General features: G+C 40.6%; 2 protein-coding genes across 3 annotated transcripts in view; one reads left to right on the forward strand and one right to left on the reverse strand.

Annotated features, from left to right (window-relative positions):
• The window catches only part of GPI (glucose-6-phosphate isomerase), a 41,084-nt gene extending 25,070 nt beyond the window's left edge, over positions 1–16,014 (reverse strand). The window contains exon 1 of the mRNA XM_051629618.1: positions 15,879–16,014. The gene's annotated coding sequence lies outside the window, so the exon portion shown is untranslated. The remainder of the gene's footprint in view (positions 1–15,878) is intronic.
• Positions 16,015–16,423: 409 nt separating this feature from the next.
• Positions 16,424–21,859, forward strand: part of GARRE1 (granule associated Rac and RHOG effector 1) — a 55,751-nt gene continuing 50,315 nt past the window's right edge. Inside the window, exon 1 of one of the 2 annotated variants that reach the window (XM_051629304.1) lies at positions 16,424–16,476. The gene's annotated coding sequence lies outside the window, so the exon portion shown is untranslated. Of the gene's footprint in view, positions 16,477–17,243; positions 17,367–21,859 lie in introns of those variants that run through there. The other variant, XM_051629305.1, reaches the window with a different exon arrangement.

The raw sequence follows: 21,859 nt of genomic DNA on the forward strand, positions 1-21,859 counted from the left end.
CTCTCATTTCATTTACCTCAAAGTTTATAAAGTATCTGCCATTCACATTTTCTCAGAACTCCTTTCTTACTTCCTCTTCCCTTTCCCTAGAATACAAGGCATACACACCTCACAGAGTTCTCAAGTTTAAACTTCCTGCAGCAGACTATGCAAATTTTATGACATATGAGAAAGATACCCAGGCCAGGGTCCTAATTCTAATCTCTAAAGACCACAGGATAAGGTCTGTAGCTGTTCCAGGAGGTGGATTGTCTCTTTATAAGCTGTGTAACAGCTGACCACTACAGGGACAGTAAGGCCTTGTCTAAACTGAAAAGACCAATTGATTCTGGTGTAGAGGGTAGAAGGAGGATTTGGACCTAGGAGGTTCAGCAGTTGACAGCTGGTTCTTTGACAGCTGATAGCTGTCATACTAATTTCCCTCAAGATTAATGTTAAGGCAGCTCTAATGTAGATGGAAGCAATAATGAAGAGTCAAGGTAAAACCTTAAACTAATGGAAGACAGATAGTGGGAACACAGTGGTGCTTCAGCTCTTGTAAAATATCTGGCTGAAACACCTTCCCATTCCAAAAAGACCAAAGGCTATCATAGCAAGGGATTATACCCTTTGAGGCTGAGAAAGGGCATTTTAATAAAGGATACTCTGTAATTGATGGACATCAATTTTGTGACCTATAGGGTACAATGGTAGATTTACCATTTTACAAATGCCAGTCTCCATTAACAACAGCTGTACAATGACCTACTTATGAAAAAGACAAGTGAAAATTCCCTTTTGGAAGACAGCTGCATGGAAATTAATATTTCCAAATTAATGTGTAGAGCCTAAATACTACTGCCTCAGGCACTTATGCCAGAAAGGTTAAGTGGCACGTTTAATAGATAATCTCTATGATTAATTTATCAGAAAGAACCAAGTGGCTAATTTCCCCTAATTGAAATTTTCTGGCATGAGAAAAAAAATTCATATATAATTCCACTTCCACTTCAGTCCATTGTACCAAGTTATTTTATTATATGAAAGCAAACAAAACTACAGTCTTGAATCCTGCTTTCATTTTCCACTAATAAAACAAAATACTTGAGTGGCCACAGAGAAAGTAGTAGAATGGATTCTTCTGAGGACTGATAATAAGAAATGGGAGCAGATTTTCAAATACAGTCCCAGGTTTCAATTACAAAAAAGGAGCTAGATTTGCAGAGTGCTTCACAGCCATCAACTTTTAGTTTTAGCAGTGGGAGAAACATGATCACACACTCAGTACAGAGAATTGAAGCAGGCTTCAGGAGAAAAGCACATAGCAATCTGAGATCAGGACTGACTGTGTCAGTGCACTAATTCTGAAATACTTGAGCTGATTGTCTATACCTACATTTTAAAGTATTTCTAATAAATTTAAGTGCCCTATATTTTTGAGAAAGGGATGGCTTGCAAGGAGAGGTGATCTTTTTATTCAGACTGTGATAGTCAGATAAAAACTCTTCTTCAGCTCTGGCACAGAGAGAGCAAACTTCATGCTAAGGATAGACAGGAAGAAACTGCTCTGAATTTAACTTTACTAGGTAAATCAGTTAAACAATTTGAGAGAAAAAAAAAAAGGATATCTGGAATCTGCAACAGTGGAGTAAACTGCAGTTACCATTTCCTTTGGGCCACGAGGTAGTATGTGCATGGAAAATGTCAATCTATTGTAAAATTAGTATCTCCATTATACTGATGTTTTTTTCTGCCCTGTCGTTTTTGTTCCTGGGGTGTATTTTCAGAATATTTTTTAAGTCTTTCTTGATGGTCAGGACAGCAATTACAGAAGATGGTGATTACTTTGTTTAATGCTCCCACTGCTAATTCTTCCTATGTTTTAGATCTTGTCTATTGGAATTAATTTCTCTATGTATTAATTGTTTGGTTGTAGTAATAATTTGCTTCATATAATTCTCACAAAGACTTTTGGTTCATTAGATTTAAAAGAAAATTTGAGATGCGCATATTTAGGAGACATCAATATTGATGGATCTTGTGCAGAGGTACCAGATCTGGAATCCACTGTACAGGTGCTTGACAATCCTGAAACTTGTGGCAGAGCATCTCAGTTTGGCCATGCTGCCCAACTGTGACCCTCTACATGGGTCTCTGAGGGTTTCTGAATGAGTCACTGGAACTGCAACTCCACACTCCTGCTTCCAGGTCTTGAGCTCTATCTTTTGTACTAAAAAGTATTCCCACTGATTAGATTCAAGATAGGCAAACAATGTATTTTTAATATGCTTTTTATCTGTCACAGGTTTTACAGGTTTTATAACTCATATAGACCAATTTTGCAGATTCCACTCCCTTTTCTTTCCCCCTTAGAGGGGTGGGAGGGATTCTTAAATATTCCTGCTACAGACCTGCCTGGTCCTCGCAGACTTTGCTCTGGGTAGTAGCTTCAAATGTAGCAGAGTTTGAACAACCTGGGCCAAATGCCCCGTGTCCCCTCCAGCAGCTCCCCAGTAAAGCAGCAAACGCCCTGCCAAGGAAACGCAGCCTCTGGGAAGCAGAAAATTGTCATGATCTTCAGGAAGACAGTGAGGCAGCTTAGTCCACCGGCTCCGAGTTCCTCTGCAGCTTTGCTGAGCAGTTACCAACAGATGGCAACACTGCCCCGAGTATTCGCGGTCTGCGTGCGGTCCTAGGGACTTGCCCAGACCCTGCCGGGGAACTGCAAAATGGTTACTACTTAGTTCCAAACTCTTCTCGTAATCGTATCACACAAACATAATCGTTCGGGTAAAAAAATGTGATATACAGAGGCAGCGATTTTGAGCGCTGCCTGGGCTGGCCCCATCTCTGCACCCACTGCAAGGAACGGGACATTCAGTAGTTTCACTGGGCAGTCTGTTAATAACATTTTTTTAAAATATCACCTTTAAAATACGAGATCTGTCCAAAGCACCAAATTATTATTATTTTTAATACATGTAAAAAACTCAAGTCTCAATAGTTTGATTCCTCCCCCCCCCTAAATCCCTAACAACAGTGCCTAGATTCTTAGCTATCATATTTCAGCTCCCAAGTGTCCAACAAAAAGCTTCAGGCTGCATTAACATCCTGCTTTGGGCACAACTGAAGTTGTTCAGTCTCTCCCAAAATTGTTCCTACTCCTTTTGGGCTAACTTCATGGAAGATCCATGGAGATCACTACTGCATAAGCAGTTATCATCTCTGTAAGCAGACAGGGAACACACCGGGAAGAGAGCCACAGCCTCATCCTTTCAGAAGAATCTAATATTTCCAAGCTTCAGTTATCAGCCCACAAAACGACCACAATGCTAACACTTTACATGAATGGTAACTAGTTAATTAACATTTCTTAAAGTCCTGAAACCTCAGATTAATAGTGCTCTGGAGTATAAAGGCATAGTATTATTTCATTGAGCATTTGTCATTTTAAAAGCTCTATGCCTAAAGCTTTAATCAAACTCTGTAAGATGAGAGCAATTTCCTTTTTGTCACATTTGGGTCTCTTGTCTCCACTAAGATGCATGTGTAGTTAAACTCTGCATTTCTTTTGAGAGAATCACAGGTCCTACTGTTTATATGATCATGGAAGCAAAATCCAACAGTAGAATCCTACATTTGATAGAGGTGTATAGTTGTTTTAAGAGTTACATTGAAAAGATATACTTCCTGAACTTAGAGTTGTGACACAGTATCATTTCTACTAGCACAGAAAAAATTCTCCTCAGGTAACTCTTGTTTTGCAGAAGCTACCAAGTCACAGTGTCCTAAAATGTCTTGGTTCTAACAAAGACTGATATTTTTTGTTATATGAAACAATTACTGGCTACCAGATTTAAATGTGTTTTGGTAGCATAGGAGTACATTCATCTTGGGTATAATTCCTTTGTATGCAATAGATTTTAACAAGGCAAGGAAATTAATTTATAATACGCCATTGTGTTATATAAAATACTACAGAAAGCAAGGCTACTCTTTTGAATAATGAGCAGAGAACTATGAATTTTCAGTAATGGCCACTCTGCAGAAATCTGAAATCTTAATGGTGGTCAGGAACAGTAACTGGGGAAATTCAACTGTGAGTTGAATTTCACAGTCAGTTGGCAATTGTGCCATAAACATTAATATAGGAACACAACTAAAAATGTTGAGACACCAATTACTTCAATGGCAATAAAACCTAGCCCCATGCAATAGTTGTTTTCAAGCTACAGATGACACTGTGGAGCATCAGACCTCTTACTTGGACTCCAGTTTAGTGTCCATGGAACAATCTTTCCAAAATACCTCTGGCAAAAACAAGATAATACACAGCAGAAGTTTTTTATTCAAGCCTCATCATCTGGCTTACACATAGAATCAAGAACATGACTGCAGGTACACCATGAGCAAAGTCTGAGGCAGAGGGCACGGTGGGGCTGCCCCTCTCAAAAGCAGCTGAGATTTCTGCTTGACCAGAGTGCAGGGTGATGGAGGGCCTGCAATCACCCAGGTCCCACTGGCTACACAAAAGCAGCTCTGAGCATACATGTTCTTTCCATGTGTTCTGGGAAAACAACTGCATGCAAAATGCTTTTTCTGCTTTTTTTTGGTGTAATCAGTACTGACAGGTAAATTATTTCTGAGGTATTTTTAGATATTACATGTAAACTTCACCCAGTCTTTTGCAATTCAGTGTTGCTTTCCCTTCACAAGCAGTGAAACTGAAAGAAGATTCCAGGTGACTGGAAAAACAGCAATGGTGCCTTCTCTGATTTTTATATTACATGTGTTTTGCAACTTCAATAAAGGTCTATTTATTTACTAGTTGCCAGCCTTGCCTATTTAATCTTAAAAGTTACTATTGCTGACTAAAATATAAAAATTAATAGAAATTCAGGAAGTACAATTAATAATTTTTCCAATGATGCAATGGCCAGGAAGCTTACTCTTTCATAACTGCATTAATGGTGTCATACTGATAAGATAAACCAGCAGGAAAAATACTCATTAAAAAAATTTAAAAAGCAGGTTTGTTTTTTTTCATGTAGAAGGATAGTGAAGTTCTTAAATTACATGTACTTTTTTGACTATACTCACAGTGAAAGCACTTGCCAAGTTCACAGAGAAAATCACTGTGCAAGTCTGGTTTGCAGGTCTGTGAACCAGGCATCATTGTCTCCTGTTTTTGTAAGATGAGCCAATCAGTTAGGTGAAATACAGTTCCACTGAAAACAATGGGAAATTAATTTTTATGTTAGTGGAATTATGTCAGTTCCCATAACTATTACTTTTTCAGGTAATTGTTATATTTATTATACATTATATGAGCATGAAACAATTATTATGATGTGTAATTACAATTATACAAATATTACATATTGCACTTATTTTGCACATATATTGTGCAATAGAGAGGAAAGATCTTAAAACATACTATTTAGAGAAAATTGTACATATTTCCAGACTAAAAGTACTTTCTCAATGGAAATGGTTTAATACAGACATTTTAAGTAACTTTGGTTTCTATAAAAATGCATTTTTTTGCAGTCATAGGGTCTGATCTAGTCCTGTTAAGTTTACCACAAAGATTGCTGCTCATTTTAAAAGCAGCAGAACCAAGCCCTCGGAATTTATTTGTTAAAATATGCTCACTACTTTAAATGTTCATAATTGCTGCAGTGTATTTTGCATACACATCTGAGGCTTAGGAATCTGCAGTATCAAAGAGGAGGTGACTTTAACTGTCTTGCTCATGTGCATATTAATTCAAATTAATTCAAAGTTCTAGCAAATTCCCTATGCATGATTTTTCGATTGGAAGTCAAGTCTCTAATGGGAAGCAAAGACAGCTTTAAAGTACCATTCACATGCAGTAATTCTTGGCAGCTGACCCACTAAAGCAGAGTTCTGAGACTTGTGCTTTGCACTGCTATCATTTCTGCGACTAGTTTCCTTCCTCCCCTCTCAGTGGGACTCCTGCTGGGAACGCAACACACATCACTGGAGTAAGAACTGATGTGCCAGTCTGCATCTGCTACAAAGCAGCCTAAAAATAAAACCCAATTGGACAATGCCATTTGGTGTACAGCAGCACAAAGTCTAGTAACATAAACCAGGCTGTCAGCAAAGATAAATGACTGTTCAGCTACGTGCCAAACAAATCTCGGGGTCTTGAAAAAACCAGAAACAAGCCTTTGGTATTAATTTATAAACTTAATCTCCCAAGATTTATCATCATGGCAATTTAATGAATTTGCATCAGGGTAAGGATAATGAGAATGTCTCATTGAAATTTACTATTAATATTTTAAGAAATCAGCCCATCTTGCAGCTTGTTTCAGTTCAAGGAAGTTCTGTGGTAATGTAGACTTTGCTTTAGAAGATGTCTGCCCTTCAGGATGACATTTTTTTTCCCATGCATATCAGATGAGCCCAATTCTTTTGTCAGTATCTCTCTTTAAAATCCCAGTTCTGTAAACTGAATCTTTGTAAAAAAAGATGTTCCTGTTAATGTTGTTCTCTCTACAGATTCTGTTTGAAAGACCTGTCTGCATTTTTTTTGCTTGTATGTATTATCAGACTCCTTGCATTCAAATGGGTGTAGTCATACAGAGTGCACAAATGACTACAATGCAAGTAATTGCAGACTTTTAAATTACAAATACAACTTTGTACCTCATCCTTCATGCTACCAAACAATTTTGCAGGGGGACAACTCTCCAGCTCTTTGTATTTTTGAGGTTTTCAAATTCCTATTGAATTAGCTTTTCAGGATGTTTATTAATATTAGCTTTAATACATAAATTGCTGACCTTAAAACAGATGCCCACATTTATTGTATGTAAAATGGCAATTAGACAAAGTATGGAATCATATTAACTGCAACTCCTGGGTCTTCAATAAGATATATGTGTAAATGCATCCAACTGCAAGATCAGGATCATTATTTTGAAAATTATTAAGTAAAAACATGACCAAGGCTAACAAGCTCTACATATCTTTTGTTACTGCTACTATAGTTACGGTTGGAAATCCCCAAATTATACATATACTGTTGTGCAGTTAGAGAAGTGAGTTTTACAAAGATTTTTGTTTATATATTTTTGGGAAAATGATTACACACTCTTAAAAACATAGGGTATAAAACCATGTGAACTTAATTCTGGTTATGCACTGTGCTGGTTTGCCAAATCTAGATGCACAAAAACCATGAGAGAGAGTGTGCCAAAGTATTACAAGCTTGATTTTCTCAGAAAACCACCATACCAAGAATTGTGAGATGAAGCAAAACATGAAGTTGCATGGAACTTGATATGAGAAGGCTAAAATTAGCAACTCTGAAGACTGTCAATATGTTATTTAATCTATATGAGGAGAAAAACACAACTCCTGTCAGGGACAAATATGTCTAATCCCCAAATCCTGCTCTTCTGAAACCATCACTGGGGTCACTGTGTCCAGTTAAGAGTTTGTTATTTGGCACAGGGGTCAAGCTCACATCTTATGTTCCAGGAAACAACAAAGCACGTTACCTTAACAACTCTACTGTTTATTTGTTCTTTAGAAGCAATGCTGAGTAGATTGGAGGAGAGATGTGCATGTTGTACGTTTTAATTTAAGAGCACAATATTAAAAGTTTCATTAATGGTATGAGTATTATCTGATATATGACAGAACAAAATTGGCTCCAAAGTTGTACAGAAGAGAAAATAATTAGATCTGCATTGTGTCCCCAGCTCAGAATGCTATTTATAAGCCCTGATGCTATGCTATTTACCATCTTCTTCTACTTTAAGCCTTCAGTATGGTTAAAAACCAAGATAAACATGACAAATCAACTCCCTGTATTTTTATCATATCAATCTTTGTAAAAATAGGTAATTCATTTAATTCTCACAGTATGTGTAGTAACAATTAAATATGAGACAAATACATGTGTGTACCTGTGGGCGTACATGTGTTTCTTGGCCTGTTTGAAGGTTGTCATTCAGCTGGATAAAAACTGATTACAGCTAGCATTAGTGAAATACCAAAAATGATAGGCTTATCATTTTATCTTACCTTTCTTTCATATTCAAGCAGCCTGTATTTAGCTTATGTAGAGGAATCTAAGCATAAGATACTTTATTGAGATAAATTCACAATAGGTTCCCTTACTAATTAGTTTCTGTACTTTTTTTTTTTTTACTTCCTGTATGACTATGCATTTCAATCTCTTCTTCCCCTTTTTCTCTTATAGTAAACTGAACATCTGCCAACTACATCACCATGTCTGAAATATTCTCCCATTAAAAAAGAAAGAGTGTACCCTGTATCGTATTATTTACTGCCTTCTCATCTTCCAACTCTTGGAATTGCAAAAATCCTTCAGATGTATATATGGTGTGTTGACCTTCAATATCCCTAGGAAAGCTTAACTTTGAAAGATCTGTATCGTATCATTTCCCCACTCTGACTCTTGGAATTCCAAAAAAACCACAAACACATGCAAAATCCAACCACAGAAAACAACTGATGTATAGAATTTATATGGCCTACAGATTGTTTTATTACTCCCTTATCTTTTAGTAACTATTGGCTTGATGTTATGTGCCTAAAAGGATCTGAAGTATATATATTTGTGTTACAGTATCTTGATTAATCAGTGTGAAATAAAAAAAAAACAACACACCCGTAGGTGCTGTTTATTTGTGTCTTGAATTATTTAGCAGTGCACACACAAAGCTGAAAATCTTTCTTCCCCTCAAACCTCGAATGTCAGTTGCTACCACAGAGCTGTTGCCTCATGGTCCCTCGTGCTGACAGACCCAACAATGTACACAGGAGCTGCATGCTGCCTATGTACAGTTCTTATGGGACTGATGTTTTGATTCCAGCCTCTCACAACAGCAAGAACTGGGATCTGATAGTTTGATACAGACTTGCTAGCTTTCTGTATCTCCTTTTACAATACTGCAGTTGCTTAGATGGCATGCAAAAGAGCTGGACACCACAACTATCTATTTCAACAAAGCTACACACAATTTATATTAATGACAGATGAACTGGGACCTTTGGAGCCAAACCACAGTAAAGAGGTTTGCATGTGCCTCTTGTAACAAGGAGGGCATAGAAACTGAAACACAGGATGGAGAGACCACCTTTAACTAGTCCGCTCATACACAAAAGCATCTACCTGGCTTAGATTCCCTGGAGTATTTGGAAGATGGTGAAGGATGTAAAATTATTGTGGGATGCCAAAGAAATAACTTCTGGTAGTCCTTAAACTTCAAGCAAATGAATACCCAACTGAGGAATTTGTAGTCTGTGGAAAAGACAGCAGTAGACTGAACCATAAATACTGTGAGACCTGCTCCTGCCTCCTTGGCATGTGTCCAGCAGTGCAGGATGCTTGCATCTAACAACACAGCCACTTGTGTACTAGTTTGGCTCCAAAAAAGCAAAAAATTACAGGGCACTGTATCACCAGCTTTAGCTTAGTGATAAGCAGAATGACCTCCTCCGACCTGATGTCAGATTTATCAAGGAGAACCAGGCCCAGGCAGTGGACCACAAAGCAAATGAACCAAATACACTCTTGGCTGCCGTTACATAGAAAGTATGAAAGCACTAGAAGCTGACTGAAGAAATCACAAACCTGATACCTGCCACTGAGGTCAGCTATGTTAGCTTTCCTGTTGGAGCCAGAGGAAAATGGTACTCAGCCAATAAAGCATTGCTAGCTGCACTGGTCTCTTGGAAAGCAGACAAGACTGAGTTGCCAAGGTTTGGTAGATAAACCCCACTTTTCTCTGTCAACATCCTGAATATCTTCTCAAGCATAGGACAGACAGGTGGCCAAAGCTCCATCATGGCCAAAGACTAGCTCATAGGCATCTCACATTTCATGATGTCACCAGGAGACCTGAACTGGTTTGGATAGGACATTCAAAAGAGGCTCTGTATCAAGGGGTTTAGCAAGAGTCACTTATCAAGGAAGCTTTGTCCGTCTCCTATTTTGTTGTTCCTGAGAAATGCCTTCCTCTAAGGGGATTACTTAAATCCCAATCCCAATCAGGGCCTCTGAGTACTTCTGTAATTAATGAAGAAACTCTAAAGAAAATACTTGTTAATTCATGTGTCATGCCTGCATCAGATCACAGCTTTATCCGCTGCGCTTTTCTGTATGTTATCAAGTAATTCAGCAAAGTTTCAACCATAAGATACTGCTTTACATGTTCCTCTGTTAGCCTTCTGTTCGACCTACTTTCATAATTCTGTGTTCTCCATTACAAAATTACTCCTTATTTGGCAGTTTTCCACAATACAAGATAATCTGTATAGGCAAAAGGTAATAATAGTACTGCTAAGGCAGTTGAGACTAAGTTGCCTTTGTTATAGTGCCCTAACAGAAACCAAGGCAATGCAAGAGCTTTCAGTCCTCTGCTCAGGCCTCCTGCAACTATTCTGTGTTGCAGGAACTAACACACGGAAATTCTTAAAAACTACCATTTAGGCTTCTTTCTAGACCACTTTAAATATTTACGTATATTATAAACACACATCTTTTTGTGTATTTATATAAACAAAAGTTAAAATAAATAATCTTTAAGTCACTACTCATATGGTAAAATATTAACTATAGACTATAAAAATAGGAATTATGTGTCCAATATAAGACACTTTGTAATAAAGTAAAATCTACTGTCTGAAACATACATAACACCTTATTGCAACAGTTGTACAAAGTTAAGCCAAAAAAACCCTGATTTGGCAAGTAGCCTCTAATTTAAAACATTTAGTAAAAGGGATACCATTTTTCTATAGCTGTTTATAAATGTTCTAGCATTAATTCTAAATTGTTTCACTTTTTAAATAGTGTTTAGACTCTATTATATTAGAAGCCCTAAATACCCTATTAATAATTTGGGTTGATTATATATAATTACATTTTACTCTTAGTCACAACCCTACAATAGAATATACTTGAATACCATATTCATTTCTAAGAAAAAAATTGTTCAGCCTAGTTCTCATTCACACATTTACAGCATCTCCATTTCACAACAATCTTCTAAGATCTAGTATTACAAAATGTCAACACCAGTTCTTTGTGCCTCACAAATATTCTCTCAACACCTCCATCTTTGCTGCATACTTTGAACAGTTCTGAGCCAACTGCTAATGGCTACCTAATAATGAATTCATAGCGATTTGCTACTCGTCAGAATAAATTTTTCAAACATAAAAGTTTCTCCAGTATTTAGATGGCCATGCAAACTCTTTTACCACAGCTGGCTGAGAACATTTTTGTGGTTTTGCAAGCTGATTCCTTTTTGTGAAAGTTTTCAAGAAAACAAGTAAAATGAGATCCCAGACATCTGAATCACCAGACATTCAAAAAAGATTATACATATGTTTAAGTACTTGATTTCCTGAAGCAAAAATTATGGAATGCCAATGACCATATTCTGCATGTAGTTGGGAGTACTCCCATTTCTGTGCCCATCTAGCTGGTTGCAACAGGAAAAGGATTTATTTCAGTCTAGACCTCCATTTCAGCAGAACTGGATGACAGTTTTTAAGCAGAACTGCAATTTAAAAACAAACACATCTTCTTCATCTCTGGACTAGGGACATTGACCTTAAAAATATCTGAAATTCTTCCACTGCCTGTAAACAAAAATGGACTGCAGGCAGTCATGATCATATGTCACTCTTACCAAACATTCTTACTCATTGGTTACTTTTTGGAAAGGTTATTTTCTATCAATCAAGTAACAAGTTCTGCTTATAATAATGGTAATGACATCAGACCTGTAGAAGAGAAGATTAGTATGGGGAGTCTAAATATACAAACTAGAAGGTCATGGGACACATCCAACATCAAATGAAGTCAATGGCCTCCATTCACTTCGATCAAAACTGGACTGATCCATGTAGGATTAAGAGATTTATGTGTGGGGCTTTTTTTTTTCCCTATAGCCATTGGCTTGCAGCCTAGCATTTTTTAAGGTGACCTGGATCTTTGATTTGTCTGACAAGGAATGGTGATTGTCCCTATTTTTATTTGGCCATATATAGTCAGTCATGTTCACTCTTTCCAAAGTGGGACTTACCCTGGCAAGGTAATGGGCAAGAATTTTTCCAAACAGCAGGCTGGCGGCTCTACCCACTCATTTCTTTTGCCATTTGGTAGTGTTTACAAAGAAGCTGGGCAAGAGGCCAACTCTCATATTAAGCCTCAGGTTGGACACAATGGTCGGTCAATGTACTGAGGGGTATGAAGCGCAGGTCAGCAGCTTTCCCGTCAGGCAGCAAATAACTAAATTTCTCTTGTCTGAAACAGGATTTTAGTTGTCCAGGGCTGCAGGACAAAAGGACTGTTCTCACTGTGACAGCTGGAATGGGTGATTTCTGAAATGTATTTTTAGAAGTCTTACTTGCCTATGTGTATGCCTGCACTGTCAAACATTCAGGCTGCAATAGCAAGTTAGGCCATGAGCCACGAAGACTATGAGGTACTGTACAAACTGAACAACATATCTAGAGATAAACCTGCATTTTCATTATTTCTCACCCTCCAACTGCAAATATACAGTCCAAACATTAAAGCAACACTACTGCTGTTCTTCCTGTACTTCAACATACTATCAGTACAGCATCCACAGTAATTAGTTACCACAAAAGGAAAACCACTGCTGATACAATTTGGACATGAGGGAAAAGTTATTTAATATGAGGGTGGTGGATCAGTAGAACAGGCTGCCTAGGGAGGTGGTGGGGGCCGCATCCCTGGAGACATTCAAGGTCAGGCTTGATGGGGCTCTAAGCAATCTTTTCTAATGTGACATGTCCCTGCTTATTGTAGGGGGTTTGGACTAGATGACCTTTAGAGGTCCCTTCCAACCCAAGACATTCTATGATTCTAAGTCCATTTTCCAAAATCACCCTGGTTTTCCCCACGTTTCCTTTTCCTAAACATATCTCTATCTGATTAACAGGAACAACAATCTCTTGTAAATAAGCTTTTTCCTTCAACAAGACAACCCACTCTTGAGGGATTTTATTATTAACATTTACCCTCCTAATCTTATCCCACACCTTGCTGATACGCATATCCTTAACACTTACACATGGCTATTGTGCCAGTGCTGCTTTTTTTCTGAGCTAATGATTTCTTCCTCCTACAGCCCATGACACCAAGTTGCACACATAATACATTTCAAAGCTGGTTTCCTCTCTCTCCAAACAACATTGTTACATTTTTTGTTTAAACAGTGAACTGGTTTCCTTCCCTTCCTGTTCAATTAAGGCCTTGGAAAGCTCTTTTCACATATACATAACATCAATAGGAAAACCATAAATAAAACTGAAAACAACTACGCTGATTTACATATGACTTGACTAAATAGTAAATTATATTATAACATTTCATAATATTTAGAATTCACAAAATAAACAGAACATTCGGTATAAATATAGCACTGTAAGTATTCAGGAAAATAATATTAATATACAATGTCACAATAGATATCTACACTACATATTTTCTAGTCCTTAAGAGTTTTTTTATCTTTATTCTGCACTGGTTATTATGCACTTCTGCTGAACTGAATGTTTTCATACTCTTTTCATATTAAGAAGTGTGAACTTCCTATTTATTTCTCCATCTGTCTTAAATTCCTACCATCTGGTTAAGAGATAACAGCTTTAAGGCTAGGATTCTTACCAGTCTTCAGTGCCTTTATGCTTTAATCTACAAACTTCATCTGTAACAAATTTCAGATGAAATGTCTGCTCTTTAGAGACAGTTATATGTTAAAAGTTGCTACACAGCATTGTAAAAAAATTATAATAGTATGTAAATAAATCCGGCAACTCAAAATAAAAAATATGCTTATTGTGTGTAACTCCACTGTTAGTGTTGACAGAACGAAATTCCGTACAGATCCACTGAATACAATTAAATCACTAGGATAACAAAATACAGAGCAGATTTGGACACCTCCTGATAGTGTGAAAGAACATGTTCATGCATTGTGTTGAACTGTAAGATTAGGTCTGTGGAACAAACATCTGCCTGTGCATACAGGATGCTTTAGTCATCACCACTTATGTAGTTTGTGATCTACTGGTAAAACTGCATGTTGGTAAAACATATAGCACTATTAGAAAAAGCTCTGGTGGATGGCCATCAGCTAGTGCAATATAATTTGCCAGCTATTCATCAGGGCAGGAGATTGTTGTGATCCTGTAAGTACCATATCACACACTTCATATGACCAAGAACTGCAAGTGGCTTGGAGAACAGAAGGGTTTCTGGAAGGGCAGGACAGGTTGCAGTTGGGAAATGTTAATAACTCACCAGGGGTGCTAGGTTTCTTTTTGGACAGGCCTGGACTGGACAGGCAACAAGATTCAAGTGTGAGTGGTAATGTTTGCCTTAGTAACTCCTTCCTACAACAGTCCCTGACACTGCTTTGTGCTGGCTACAGGACACAACCTCAGCACAAGAGCAACACTTGAGCTCCTGAAGAGCTTCTTGCAGCTAAGAAGTTCCAGACTAGCCACTCTGCTGGAAAGAAAAGTATACCTAAAAATACATGTCTGTTCATGTATGCTAGCCTCTCTCTCCCAATTATTTTAAAAAACACCAAACAGCACACACAAAAAAGCAAAACCAAGACATATTTTGTGGAAATTTTTTTGTTACTTTTAAGGTGTACCCTCAGTATCTCGCCTGGGAGGAAGGAAAATCCATTCCAGTATTTTCTTCTCTCTTTCCCTACCTCTTCAGCTCCTTCTGACTTCCTTTACACTCAAGTTTTTCCACTTAATACATATACTTCCTTCCCATCAAAAACTTGTTGAAACCCCATCGGAGTCTTTATATTTTTTTTTAATTGATGTTTCATCTACCATTTAGTTAAAAGCAGAAAAAAAAAAGAAAAAGAAAACAAAGAAAAAAAAAAAAGAACAAAAAAAGAACAAAAAAGAACCTTCTCCAGGCCTTGACTGCACTCTTCCAGTACAAAGAATACTCCCACACCCCTCTCCTGAAGGAGCCAACAATGTGACAGCCTTCTGTTCCCTTGCATGCCTTCCAAGTATTTCCCAGGTATCTCTTAATTTGCAGACTAAATTTACTAGGAAGAGACATGCTTAGTAGACATACAGGAATCAGAAAAGTTCGGAGGGAATGCACTGATGAGAATCCCAGTCTGCCAGCAACCATCTGTTACAGAGAAGGAAACAAAGCCACAGATTGCTCCTAGGCAGCTCCCCACAGACACTACTTGAGGACTATTTCTGGCTTGTGGCTAGAAGGTGTCCAATAATTTGACAATTTCGCTTCTTCCCACGGAGTTTTCTGATTAGCAGCACCGAAACTGGTGGAAATTGCTGTTATTTTCACTTCATTACTATCATATCCAAGTGTGTGGGTTTGAGTTTTTCTTTTTTGGGGGGCTATTAGAGCCAGATGATGGGATGCTTAGCCCTGTAGATAAAATTATTGCTTATATATATTCTGAGCATTTTTAGCTGCTCTCCTACTATTACACGTTGCCTTACTTTCTAACTTCTACCAGACATTTCTGTGTGTTATTAAATGTGTGTTCCATTTTAAATGTAAGATTCTAAATAAGCCTTGGAAAGAAAAATATCACCTTTTACTAAGGAAGACAGGACGACTGTTTCTATAGAAATAAGATTTGAAAATACATTGTATCAGACAGCAAACACTTCTGTATAAAGCCTGCATGAAGTGTGAGAAATAACAAACCTCACAGTAGTTTAAACTCACACAGCAAAGCCATCACAGACAAGGCCTGTTCCCGAACAACTCCTAAAGCTGGTAGCACCGTGACAAATATATCCAATGGATGAATCTGAGATAATTTTTTGCATTTTACCTATTTTCCAAATAAATCCATGTAACAGCAGTGTTGAATTCTGCAGTTTCTCCAGCTAGCGACTTCGAACCGAGGAGGAATAGGGAGCGTTTTGCAGGTGCCACTGGCCATCTCCATCACAGGCAAATTGCTGCGCTGAGGAGGGACACTGCACCTTTCCACAAAACAACAAAACGAGAAACCTCATTATTTTAAGCACATATAAAATATTCACGGATAATTTTTTTTCCCCTTCTGCCTGGCAGTCCCTCACCCTCGTTCCTCCGCACCCCTCGCAGCCAGGGCCTGCCCCGGGCGGTCCCTGTCACCTCCTCCCCGGGACAGCCCTGCCCTGCCTCGCCTCGCCTCACGCCAGGCCCCGGCAGCCCCCAGGGGACCCCCTGTGCCCCGCCGCCCGCCCCCTCCTCTCCCGCCCGCCTTCCCTGCCCTTCCCTCACCCCTCAGCGGCCGCCCGCCCTCTCCCGCCTTCCCCTTCCCGCTGTCACTCGCGGCTCCGCCCGCCCCTCGCCCGGCCCCTCCCCGGCGCCCGGCGGAGGAGCCGCCGTTTCCGGAGTACACAGAGCGGGGCTGGCCGCGCGGCTGGGGCTGTCGCGGGCAGGTGAGTGAGCTCCGCCGCCGAGCCCTGCTCCGCACGACCGGCCTTCCCCCGGCCCCGCGGCGCGGGCTGTCCCCGGCGGCTGCCCGAGGGCGGCGGGGGACCGGCAGCAGCCCCGCAGCCCGGCTGGCGGGGCCCTGGCGGTGCGAGGCACCGGGCTGGCATGGACGGCGTTACCGCCGCTCCTCCCTCCTCCCCTCCCTCCCTCCCTCCCTCCCCGGGCGCCGGGGGGGACCGGGCGCGGAGGCGGCAGCCGGCGCGGTGCGGCCGCTCGGGGGAGCACCCTGGGCCGCGGCGGGGGCCGGGGCTGGGGCCGGGGCCGGGAGGAGCCCCGGTCGGGGAGAGGGCGGCGGCGGCGCCCCGGGGCGCGGCCCGGGGGTTGTCGCCGCGCTCCCTCAGCGGGGCTGGCCCGTGGGGCTGCGGGGACAGCCCCGGCGCGGTCGCCAAGCCCAGGGCGGTGGCGGGTCTGCGGCCGTTCCCCCCCGCCCCCCCTTCCCGCCGCCGTGACCCGTGTGCGGGCAGCCCTGGGAGCGCGGCGGGGGTTGAGACTGCGCCTGCGGGAATTCCTGCGCACCTTCCTGCTAAATAGTGACCCGCGGCCGCCCGGGGCGCCAGCCTGCCCCGGCCCGGCCCCGAGACCCCGCGGCAGGGGCCTCTCCCCGGCGCGGCGCCAGCTCCCGGCGGTGCCCGTGCGGGCCTGTCGGGCGGTGCCGGAGGGACCCGTCCCTCCGGAGGGCTCTGGCGGCGGCCCCCCGGGAGCTCACCTCGGCACCGTGCCCGCGGGGGGTTCCCTTCGCGCCCCCCGGCCCGGAGGCCTGCGGGGGGGAGTGTCTCCGTCTTGGCCACTGCAGTGGGCTGTGCTTGTACGCGTTTTCACCTGATGCTGTCTGAAAGTATGTTTGTTGTTTTCTGGCTTTCTCTCTAGTACCTTGTAGGCATATGGTAGCTGCAGGCAGAAGGGAATAGCTCCGATTTTGGGCTGTAGCTTAAAACTTTCGTCATATGCCTCTGCTTCTCTCTGCTTGAGGGGTTTTATCATTTGAATGGAGAAGAAATAGCACAGGTGTATATATTTGTCAGGTGGCTGTTGGCTGAGAAATCGGAAGGATTATTTCGTGTGAGGTTATAAACCTAGTGCCAGGTGTAAGTCTGCCATTATTATTATCATTATTGGTTTTATAGAGGAACAGATGTCTGGGTGTCTTGAAGAGCGGCGTGTCTGTGGTGTGTAGCTGCAATAAACTGCGTTGCTTTTCAGTGGCCGTCAGCCTGTGGCTCCGGAGGCACGTGCGACTGGCAGCAGGCTAAGGTTTGGTTCCCAAAATGGCTCTGCATCTTGTAACCACTGGCGTGGTTGCTGGATAATCTCAAATCTAGAGGTTGGGTGAAAGGTCGCTGTGGATTTTAAGGCTGCTGTTGCTTGGTGTTTCTGTTTTCTCAGCCCAGTGCCCTCTTGCAAAGTGGCTGTGGTGTTCTTGAGGAACTGCTGTTTTCTGTGGGTGACGGTTGGCTGAAGCTTCTGTGGTATGTTCCCCTCACCTCTCTGAGGTATGTGGTAGGTATTGTGTAGCTCCCAGTCACAGAAAGGTTTCGGTATGCAGCTCGTGGGATTGGGAGAGCTGGCCCATCTTGGTATGTGCACAGGTGGTATTTGTGTGTTGTGGGTATTGCCATGATTTCGCTGTAGGGTTCTGCTGGGCAGCATTTCTACAGAAAAGAAGAAGGACCCTGCTTCTGTAAAGAATTGCTTTGTTTGTTTGTTTAAAGTTCAAGACTTGCACAAGGTTTTCCTTTCTTCCTTTATTTTCTGTTCTGTACTTTCCCTCCTTGAGGGAGGGAAAGTATTTCATGTATGGTTGTGAAGAAGGTGTGTTTCAGGTCAGCATAAGCGTTTCTGGTGCTTCGTGGAACCTTTGGGGTGTGAGGAACTGGGCTGTTCCAGAGCCTCTCCTTCCAGTGTGCCTTGTGGTATTCTTCCTAGGACAGGGTAATGAAAAAATCCTTCTCTTGGCGTTTTTCATTCTGAATTGGGAGTTACTCAGGGCTGTTAGGAAACTAGAAACAATGAATACAGGGGTTATTTTTCTAGTTTGTCTTTTCTGAGATGCTAAAATTTGATTAACATGTAAATAATCCTTCATACAAAGGAATATGAAAGTATCTTCTAGAGATCCTTTAAAAGAGAAGTCTAAGCTTCTTCAAGTTCTTAGGTATCAGCTTGTATTTGATCACTTTATTAATATTTATTAATATTTTTTCACCTGAATCTTATTTTTCTGCTTTTTTTTTTTCTGCTGTCTTCAGCTTCAGTGCTCCCCCACCCAGTTCTTCCCACTATTTATTACTTTGAAACACCTGTTTTTCCCCACCATTCAAATGGCAGTTTCCCTTTTCAGCAAAACAACTCTAATTTTGCAGTCCTGTAAGGTCTAAGTAAGCTTACCTTTATACTCTGAATTTACTAGTTTTAAGTACTGCCGCTTGATTCTTGTTGCTCAAAACAGGATTATGTTAAGAGAAATTGTACTGCTGCTTTTGTTAACATAGTAGTGTTGTAATAGGAAAAGATTTGTTCTTGGTACAATGAATGCTGGTACACCAGAAATCCTGCTAATGATAGTGATTAATGGGTGCTGCTCAAAATAGGTATCAGTGCTGATATGACTAATTGTGCCATATGAAAAGAGCTCCTTTATTCCTAGTAATCTCAAGGTGTTTCTACAGTTTTGGAGAAATGCCTGATCTGTGCAGCCAGATAAAAGCACAGTGAAATGCAGAACTTTCAGTGAAGTGTGGCAATTCTTTAGGAGCTTGCTGCTGTGCTGCAAAACTACTTGGGGCTGAAAATGAAGGATGCCTTCTTGTGGTTACTGTAGGTAGATAGAATATTATTACTGGAATTGGACATTAGCCAGAACAACACCCTACATGTTGCAAACAATGCCAGCATATTGTTAGTAGCTACAGAAGGGGTTTTATATCATACATGAAAGATGACATTTCCATCAGCACGGGTAACCTCACCACTAAACATTGTGCTGGGGCTGGCTCTGAGGACAACTGGCTCTGCTAGGCTTGACAAAACCTACATTAAATTGCACTGGTCCTCCTCCAACTTGGTGATATGTCTGAATTAGTATTTCTTAACCTGCATTGACCTTTGGGTAAGAACAATTTATTAGTAACATTCTGCAGGCAATCTTGTGATCTCCAGGCAGTGATACATCCCAAGTTCTATTTAGATTTGGTCTGTCTTGCGGCTGAAAGCAACACTGGAAGCCTGTATGAGGACTGCAGTTCTAAACCATAGAAAGTGCTTCAAAAAGATTACCTTGGTGTTAATGAGGTGTGTTTTACTTCAAAGTGCTCTAATAAGACAAATTGTTTTGAGAGCTGTGGTCATGGATTATCAATCTTTTCTTACCCTGCTGTAATTAATGAAGATTAGCGTGTTGATTACTTAAGATAAATTTGGGAGGATTGATCTGTATGTTTCCTTTAAGGTCATAAACTTTGCATGAGGCAAACACTTCAGGGACCCAGGTTGGAGCAGCCTTGGAGTACAAGAGGAAGAGGGATGAGTGTGGGGGAAACAGCAGAGGGTCTAGAAATGGTCACTAATGGTTGAAGAGTGAAAGACATGGGTTGAGAAAAGGGGAACACAAAGTACTCCAGCTGTGGCTGAGGCGGATCCTGAGATGGCTGAGTGAAGATCAGTGTGGGTGTCTCAGAGCCTCAGTTACTCTCACCTTTTTGAAGCTTCCAGGGATGTGGGATGTTCAAGAGCCTTTATGGCAAGTCAGACATTTTTCCAGGTGTGGTCTTGCATGCACCGTCAGTGATATGTTGGCTTCAGTCTAATGGTAACATATGGCAGCTTATCAGGGCAAGCACCTATTATAACTTCATTCAAACAATTCAAGCTGGAAGTGGGATATTCTAGGGCTTTCCTTTGAAGAACTATTTTCACAAAGGCAATAAATACTCTCCCTTCTAAGGAAAGCCCTCACAGGAGAACATGGTAGCACTAGTAGATGGAATTTTTGCTGTATTATCTAAGGAGCAAAAAAACCCGAACTGTAAAAAGACTTTGCTGTAAAGTAGCTGTCTGTGTTTTTTGAAAGAAATTTTTACTTTGTGTGTTTGTAGTGTTAAGGTCATATGAGAGAAAATATTTTTTTAGGAAATGTCTTTATAATAACTCCCTAAATTGTGACAAATTTCTGCTTTTAGTTAAATTTGCTTATTGAAGTGACTGATGCATATTTTCTGTTTTAGGCTAGATTATCGCTGTGTTGCAACATAGCTGTATTGCCTCTTGTGGTCTTTTGATTCTTGCTTTTCTAGCAGTTTTCTGCTTTTTCAAGTGGTTAAAGTTTTTTGGTCAATGTGACATTTTTTTAAATTTTGTTTTATCTAGTCGTGTTTCAGTAGGGTGCTTGTCAGAAGCTAATGTTTTCTGGTAAGCATTTCTATACAATAGCATTGCAAAAAACAGCTTATTTGGAAAATTTCAGCTGGAAGATCTCTCTACTAGCTTGTCTGCCACCACTTCTCAGGTTTGGATATTCTATATTTATTCTTTCCTAATACTACATGTGTGTTGGCTTGGAAGTTATAAGGGAACATGTCAATTTGTTGTTTAATAACAGTATTTAAGATGTGGTTATTTTTCAGTTATGGACTCAAAGTTGATATTTAAATGGTACTGTCCAATTTCAGAAAATTCCTCACAGGTTCTGTGCAGTGTACTTTGCAGTCTGGGAATGGAGCAAAACTCCTCAGCTGTAACAGTTTCTGAATGTAAGGGAAAATTTGTTGGTAGAAATAATAATATTTGACTTTGATTCTTTATTGCTTTATTCTAACACGTTATATTTTGGTAACTAAAGCAGTGTATGCAATGCGTTGTAGAGGAGAAAATAGGAGCAGAGTAGCAAGAAAGAACTGTGATGGACGTTTTCTTCACTTCTCCACACATATGCCTTGTGTGATTCATTTGTGTGAGAGTTATCTGGGAATGAAATATCTTTAACCCCGTCAGTAACTTAGTGTTTTTAGTTTCCCAAGTAGATTACCTCACTGTGGTAGCTTGGTATGTTTGTGAGTTTCTGGATGGCACTGGGAATTTCTCTGGATTTACTGGGGTAAAATTAGATCCTTTGAAGCATGTCCACATGATATCTTGTCTGATACCAGGATATTCAGAGCAATGCTCCTAGGTATTTTCTTTTTTTTAATGAAAGTTGAACTTCCTGTTCTTCTGTACAGATTACAGAATTTAGCTGATTGTGCCTTAGAAGAACAGTTTGAGTCCAAGCACAAGAGCTTCCCCAGAGAAAGATAAAGCACCTGAATATCTACAGCTCACATTCCAGAAAAATCT

The sequence above is a fragment of the Apus apus genome, chromosome 11 (genome assembly GCF_020740795.1).
Source record: "Apus apus isolate bApuApu2 chromosome 11, bApuApu2.pri.cur, whole genome shotgun sequence".
NCBI lineage: Eukaryota > Metazoa > Chordata > Aves > Apodiformes > Apodidae > Apus > Apus apus.